At 37.9% G+C, this 7934-nt stretch overlaps 1 long non-coding RNA gene across 1 annotated transcript; it reads left to right on the top strand.

The window, feature by feature from the left end:
- Window positions 1–2193: 2193 nt before the first annotated feature.
- LOC146983121 (uncharacterized) lies at window positions 2194–6863 on the top strand. Its single transcript, XR_015036303.1, has 3 exons — window positions 2194–2222; window positions 3599–3703; window positions 6509–6863. It is a non-coding gene; the product is annotated as an uncharacterized LOC146983121 (long non-coding RNA).
- The last annotated feature ends 1071 nt before the right edge of the window (window positions 6864–7934 follow it).

Genomic DNA, 7934 nt, shown 5'->3' with positions numbered 1-7934 from the left:
TACTTTGTGGAGATATTGATGCTCGACTCGATCGAACGCTTTTTCTGCGTCTAACGAGAGCACTGCTGTATCTGGATGTTCTGTCTTTGCATAAACAATATTGAGAACCCTGCGGACGGAGTGGAAAGCTTGCCGTCCCCTAACAAATCCATTTTGGTCTGGGTCAGAGAGAAAAGGCAGGTACTTCTCAAGCCTTCGTGCCAGTACTTTGGCAATTATTTTAGCATCAGAATTAATCAATGAAATCGGACGATAAGAATCACATTTTGTTGCTGGTTTTCCAGGCTTCAGTATAAGAATTATAAGTGCATTACACATGGATGGTGGGAATTTGCCGGAATTGAAGCTTTCTACAAACATATCTAACAGTGGAGATAGTAACTTGTTCTTAAAGATTTTATAGATGTCAATAGGTAGCCCATCTGGGCCAGGAGCCTTTCCCCCTTTCATTTTGTCAATTGCTTCAGATATTTCAGCTGAAGTGATAGGGGAATCTAAGTCAGCTTTTGCTTCCTCACTAAGTGAGGGGAGCGTTAACTGATCAAAAAAATCTTGAAATGATTCATTAGTCACTAAACATTCCGATGAGTATAACTGTGTGTAATATGATTCAAATAATGTATTAATTGTTTGAGGGTCAGATGTTTTATCTCCATTGGCAGTGACAATCTCTGTAATAGTTCTTGCATTTTGTTCTGTTTTTAAGCGCCAAGCAAGTAATTTCCCTGCCTTCTCTCCCTGATCGTAATAGGTCTGCTTCAGTCTAATTAATCCTGCCAGGGCTTTATTGGTGGATAACTTATTGTACTTTGCTTTTAGGATCGCTAATTTCTGTTGTTTTTCTCTACTAAAGTTTTCGGTTACTTCCACTTCAAGTTCCTCTATATCTCTTTCCAACTCCAATATCTCTAGATATTGTTTATTCAATTTATTTCTTGTATATCCCATCATTTGACCCCTAATAAAAGCTTTGAAAGCCTCCCATCTTACTGCCCTTACGAAAGAAAAATATATTGCAATATATTAGAAAATATCATGTGATATATTAGGCAATATATTCCCATATATGGGATTTAATTTTTATATTTTCCAATATATTGCAATATATGCATGGATCATATATGTGTATATATTGAGAAATATATTGAAATAAAGACCAAAAAGGCACTATATTTTTAAATATTTTATATATTTATATATATATGCATGGATCATATATGTGTATATATTGAAAAATATATTGAAATCAAGGCCAAAAAGGCACTATATTTTTTTAATGTTTTATATATTTTCATATATATGCATGGATCATATATGTGTATATATTGAAAAATATATTGAGATCAAGGCCAAAAAGGCACTATATTTTTTAAATGTTTATATTTTATACAACATACACACACACACACACACACACACACACATATATATATATATATATATATATATATATATATATATATATATGTGTGTGTGTGTAAAACATTTAAAAAATATAGTATAGTATATGTGTATATTTATAACCCCCCCCCTGTAACAAGTTAAGTAATTTATCTAACATCACAATTAGTCCGAAGCTGAAGGTAAAAATTCAATTAAAGTAAATATCCTGCATAGTTCTCCTCCTCTGTGTCCTCTGATCAGAGCGGTGACCCTAGCAACGGTGTGTTTTACTTAGCAATGGTCTGTGAACCGATTGCAGGTCAGGAATTATTTTTTTTATTAGATATAAAAATAAAAAATTAAATGTTACCACAATGAAACAAAATCCATTGGCTGTCTCATCGTGAGCATTTGAACATGATTGGTTGATCTGACTGACATAATGGCTCTTGGCCAATGACAGCTGTGCGCGCCTTTCCGGCGCCAAATTTGAAAATAACCGTTACTGCTGCTGTGAAACGGGAACCGCCGCGACGCACTTCAGTCGTTCAAGAATGACCAGTCATGTGGATTATTTTTACGATACGGATAAATGGACAAACAGTCGGCTGGAACCTGGTCCTAGCGAGAGCTTGAGTGAATTTAAATCCTGCAAAAAATACCAGGTAAGATATTTCTCTGTTATTATTGTGGCGTTGTTGGTGTCAGGGATTCAAACGAGGCAGGCTCTGGTGAGAGGGAGGGGGGCTGTGTAACGTTAACGGATGTGAAGTCCTGGACATGTCTCGACATGTCACCATGGAGGGTTTTTTTTCTTATTCTCCTTGTTCTAACCAACGGTGAGGAGGATGTTTCAGCCGGTACATGGCTTCATTAACGTGTTACAGAGAAAAGGGTTAGAAAGAAAAGAGAGAAAAGCTAATCGCCATTAGCACATGAGCTATCCGGCTTTCAACCCCGTAGTAGCATTCTAGCGAGCGGCTAACTGGTAGCGTTAGCGGCTAACTGGTAGCATTAGCCACCGGTGTAGGCACCAAATGTGGAGGCTCCGGGCTGCCAAAACCGCCCTGACTAATCTGATGTTTGTTAAATCTACAAAACGAATTACCGAACAAACACCACCACTTCTGTGTGCACGCCTCTGCAACTAGTCATGGCTATCGTAGCCGTTAGCTTAGCTGCTGCTGACAGCTAACAGCAGCAGCTAAGCTAACACCAGGACGTCAGCTGTTAAAACCCTCCCGTTGTCGGACACAACATGAAACTACTCCAATTAGCTCAGTCATGTTGTAACAAAGATATCTGCTGGAAAAAATATTTTTTTCATGGGCTGTTTATTGAGTTATTTAAGACACTGTTTTGAACACTGTGTAAACATAAGTGAAAGTTCCTTTAGAACAGTGGTTCCCAAACGGGGGGGGGGGGGGGGGGGGCGGTAAATCGGCTTCGGAATGTGTTTTATTTTGAAAATTAACCGGATTCTTCCGCTGTTTCTTTGTGCGACTTCCTGCCCGGCTTGACAGGCTCGCTCGCGGCCATAGCTCGCGGCTCGCGCGCCGCGCCGCTGCCGCTGTGAACCGGAGCGACGTGGCTCCGGTGTGACACAGTCGTTAACATCAAAGGGCTCCGCTTCTCGCTGCTTCGCGGCTACTCGCGGCGCGCGCGTGTGTGTGTGTGAGAACCACTGCTTTAGAAAACGCACTCTGCTGCAGAAGAAAACAACATGAACTCTGCTAGTAACAGAAACTACTGGAGATGAGACACTACACTGACTGTGGCCTCTTAGCATGGTTACTAATACTCACTCCTGTTAATAAAAGTAAAGTATCACTGATATTAGTGTATACTCGGTTGATGAAGTATTAGTCATCCAGCTGAAAATGATATAGCCTGCAAATAAGCCCTCATTAGTGAATCCAGTTTATACACACAGGTGTAATAAGTTCAATTCACCCTTCATAGGTTGGACAAAATAATAGAAACTTTAAAGTCAAAGATATGTGGCAGTAATTTTCATTAGGATATTAGTTCTAAATATAGTGTTATTTGAGTAATAATAATCAGGATCAGCCGCAAAATAAAAAAATAAAAAAAATCATTCTATCCTTAATACTGTGACACAGCTAAAGATATTTTTGTCCTTGATTAATTAATGTTTTACTCTGTTTCTAATTGACTGAATACTCTTTGTTATGTCAATCTGTATTTTACACAGCCAAGGACCCACAGCAGTGCTCTACCCATGAGATCATCGTGCTGGAGAACCCGAAGTGACAATAGAGCAAAAGATGATGGGGTACAGACTTCAACATGCAAACAGGTAGGCAAACAGACCAAGAATTATGGCAAATGCATTTTGCTTCTTAAATTTTTTCATTAAACCTAGTTCAGATTAATTTCAGTTCAAGTTTTTAAAGTGATAGTTCACCCAAAATTGAAATTGCACTCATTATCTACTCACCCTCATGTCGACTAAGGGCTGGGAGGAGTTTCAGAGTCCTCAGTGGCTTCTCTCTTACAGGGGGTCTCGACGTAGCAGTGCATGTCCATATAACGGTTGCAAATGGATACCAACTGTCTTCATAACAAAAAGACACACCAAAAAACATCCAAATACCTCCATGCTGCTCGTATGTAATGTTCGTCTTGTATTGAAGCCCCGAAATGCGAAATTGTCCCAAAAACAATGAAATAAGTCAATTTTTCGAGCTTCTCGAAGCTCTTCTTCCCGGTTCGTCATATTTGGACGAACCAGGGTCTGTTCTCTTCCCAGTTCGTCCAAATATGACGAACCGGGAAGAGGAGCTTTGAGAAGCTTCCGCTACAAAACAAGCTTGAAAAATTGACTTATTCAATTTTTTCCGGGACAATTTCGCATTTCGGGGCTTCAATACAAGAACGACATTACATACGAGCAGCATGGAGGTATTTGGATGTTTTTTGGTGTGTCTTTTTGTTACCAAGACAGTTGGTATCCATTTGCAACCGTTATATTGACATGCACTGCTACGCCGAGACCCCCTGTAACTCAGAGAAGCCACGGAGGACTCTGAAACTTCTCCCAGCCCTTAGTCCACATGAGGGTGAGTAGATAATGAGTGAAATTTCAATCTTGGGTGAACTATCGCTTTAAATGTATAGCACCATCCCATACAGAAGTAATTGAAATTTCCACAGGACTGATGCTGGCTAGCCTCGCATCACCAGGCTCTTCAGACAAGCGAAGAGCCTGGTGTCAGTTACCTCCCAATTAGTCTGCATTCTGGTTCCTGTCTGTAGCTGATACCGAAATCACCAAATTCACCAAAATAAAAGTATTCACCAACATAAAACTTATAAAATAACAGGGTACCCGCGGGGTCTTAAAAACTTGAAAAAGTCTTAAATTTGATAACTATAAATTAAGGCCTTGAAAAGGTCTTAAATTTAGTTTACAAGTCTTAAATTTCATTCTCAAAGGTCTAGGGGTGTAACGGTACATGTATTTGTATTGAACCGATTCGGTACGGGGCGTTCGGTTCGGCACAGCGCTGTGAACGAGTGAGTTTCGGTACAGAAGTTGTGTGTGTTTACAGTCCGCCTGCAGCTACACGTGCAGCCCGTTTACGTCGTGGCTATCGCTAATGCTACCGCTAGCGAGAAAACAGAGGCTTGAAGACCCTCCTGCTTTTGGGAGGAATGGAGGTGGAGGTGGAGGTGGGGGGGCTGTGGCTCCTATCTCCTCTCTGTCTGTCTGCCTGTCCGTCTGTCTGTCTGTCTGTCTGTCTCTCTCTCTGTGTCTGTGTTGCGCACAAGCTCCAGTACATGTGGATCTGCTGCAGATGCGCCCAGAGCAGGCGCACGTCGCTGCTGTGTTGACACTACGCACTGTGCCTCGTGATGACCCGCGTTATTCATTCATTTATTTATTTATTTGCGGCCGAACGGTTGCATCGTCAGGCAGCCGTTGTGGCATTTGCCCACATTGCCCTATGGTCAGTCCGTCACTGGCTCGAACTGTTAGTGCTGCACTTTACATGTAAAAAAAAAAAAAAAAAAAAAATCATTGTAAGGCTGTATGTTTTGTTATTTTGAGAATAATTTATTGAACTTATTAGGCAGCACTTTACAACAGTAGCCTTTTATATTTTTTTCATATTTTGTATAATGGCTTGGTTTAGTTTAATAAGTTTATTTGTATCAGGGACAGAATGTACCCACAACATAGCATTAGTAGGTGAGTAAAATAATTACATTTGACTAAAACATGTAAATTTGGTTTAGAAAAATTCCTAATAAACAACAAGCAAATTTATGTTTTGCATTTTGTTCTCTTACCGAAAATGAACCGAACCGAGACCTCAAAACCGAGGTGCGTACCGAACCGTGATTTATGTGTATCGTTACACCCCTACAAAGGTCTTATTTTTTATCTATCTGCATGATACATCGCAACAACATAACTGTATCTACTTGCAAAAAATCATGGAATGCTGCGTTGGCAAACGTAAAATGACTGTTGCGAGGTTGGTCTTAAATTTCATTAGATGTGGTCTTAAAAAGGTCTTAAAAAGTCTTAAATTTGAGTTGCAAAATTCTGGGGGTACCATGAATAAACATTAACTTGTAATACAATAAAAGCAAAATGTCAATTTAATGGCTCGGGGACTTTCTTGTAAATTATATTCCTTAAATTAAAGAGTTTTACCGCATTTTATTAGCTTGGTGCTTTTATTTTGAAGGAAAGGTCTGTCTCTCTCGCCCTGGATCCGTTTCCTACCAAAACAGCGGGTCAACGGCCCCAGACTAGATGCTGGCTGACTGAGTGATAGCGTTGAGGGAAATCATTGACTATACAGCTGAATACCGACTGAATACTAACATTAAACTAGTGGTCTATTATCTTGTTTTTACTGGTGTGGAGTCTGGACTCCAGTAGGGATAGGCATTTCAAGCGAAAGTATTTGATAATCGCGGAGTACTAATCGATTGACTCTTTGACACCCCCCTCCAAACCCCCTGTGAATGATCTGATGTTTGATGTTAGGTTGAACATTAGAATGAAGCAAAGGACGTCAGAGCATTTTATACAGATAATTTAAATAATATTTAAAAAATCTCTTTTTTTCTCTCTCTTTTTCCCTAGATGCACCAAGGAGCCAGCTGATTACTACCAATTGGAGGGTGGACATCTCTTCATCTGCTACATACATACATCTGCTTTATCTGCTACATCAATTTTCTTTTGGCTATTTATTTCTTTTCCACAGTTCCAAAAGTATATGTATTGTCTGTTCAATGGCATTCTTTAAAAATGTTGCACTGTTCAGAAATGTAGAGTCAGTCACATTTCCTTTGTCTGACCATATGCCAGGCCTGTTGGCAGGGTTCTTACGGATCCTTAAAAAGTCTTAAAAGGCATTGAATTCATTAATCTAAAAACAAGGCCTTAATTGGCATTAAAATGTCTTCAATCAATTTTTCAAAAGTCTTAAAAATGTTAACACTTGGTAAGTGGTATTTTATGGTGGCCGTCAACGCTAAATTTCTCACAGCCACCAGATTCCGAGTCAGTGGTGGGTTTTGTTTTTTTTTTTTCAGACTTTTTATGCATTTATTTTGAAAGGACAGCTGGAAAGAGACATTTATTTTGAAAGGACAGCTGGAAAGAGACACAATCCAATGTTCATGTAGCAGTCACTTTACCTTGGATCACATAGGAAAGTGGGTAAAATTGTCCCTAACCCTATGTAATTGATGTGAGGTGTTTCTTTTTTTTCTGCATTTGTGTTTATTATGAAGTTGGTCTTAAATTTCAAGTGGTTTTAAAAAAAGTCTTAAATTTAACTTGGCTTAAGCTGTAGGAACCCTGGTTGGGGTTTTAATAGGCCTGTATAGCTCCCTACCTCAAACTGGGTTCAGTATCTGTGCCTGATTAAAAGAAAATAAAGGTTGCTTTTGATAAATTACCCAGTCTGTGTTAATATGTGGTATAAAGGTTTGTGCACATATTGCAGTTTGCATATTTAAGTATTCATCCACAATATATTGAACACATATGTCATGTTTTTGTTTCCATATAATTTTCCATATATTAAATATATTCCACAATATATTGAACACATAGCCATACATATATTTCATGTATAATTTTACATATATTTAAAATATATTCTACCATATATTGAACATACATGTGACACTATATCTTTTTCATATATTATCAATACATTTTATCATATAAATCTGAATACATTATGGTGGATATTTATAAATATAAAATTGCATATATTTTGGGATATATAAACCCATATATTATATATTCAGGTTTAATATATTTCAATATATTGAAAGGGGCAGTTTTTTGTATATTTTGCAATATATTGCAATATATTACAATATATTACATCAATATATAATATGTTGTATAATATATGTGTCATCAATATATTTTTCCATATATTGCAATATATAATATATTGTATAATATATGTGTCATCAATATATTTTTCCATATATTTACAATATATAATATATTGGAAAATGTAATGGAAGAATAATATATTACAATA

The sequence above is a fragment of the Trachurus japonicus genome, chromosome 8 (genome assembly GCF_045865225.1).
Source record: "Trachurus japonicus isolate A0001 chromosome 8, Traja_1.0".
Classification (NCBI taxonomy): Eukaryota; Metazoa; Chordata; class Actinopteri; order Carangiformes; family Carangidae; genus Trachurus; species Trachurus japonicus.
The sequence above is the reverse complement of the archived record's forward strand: the minus strand, read 5'-3'. Positions and strand labels throughout refer to the sequence as shown.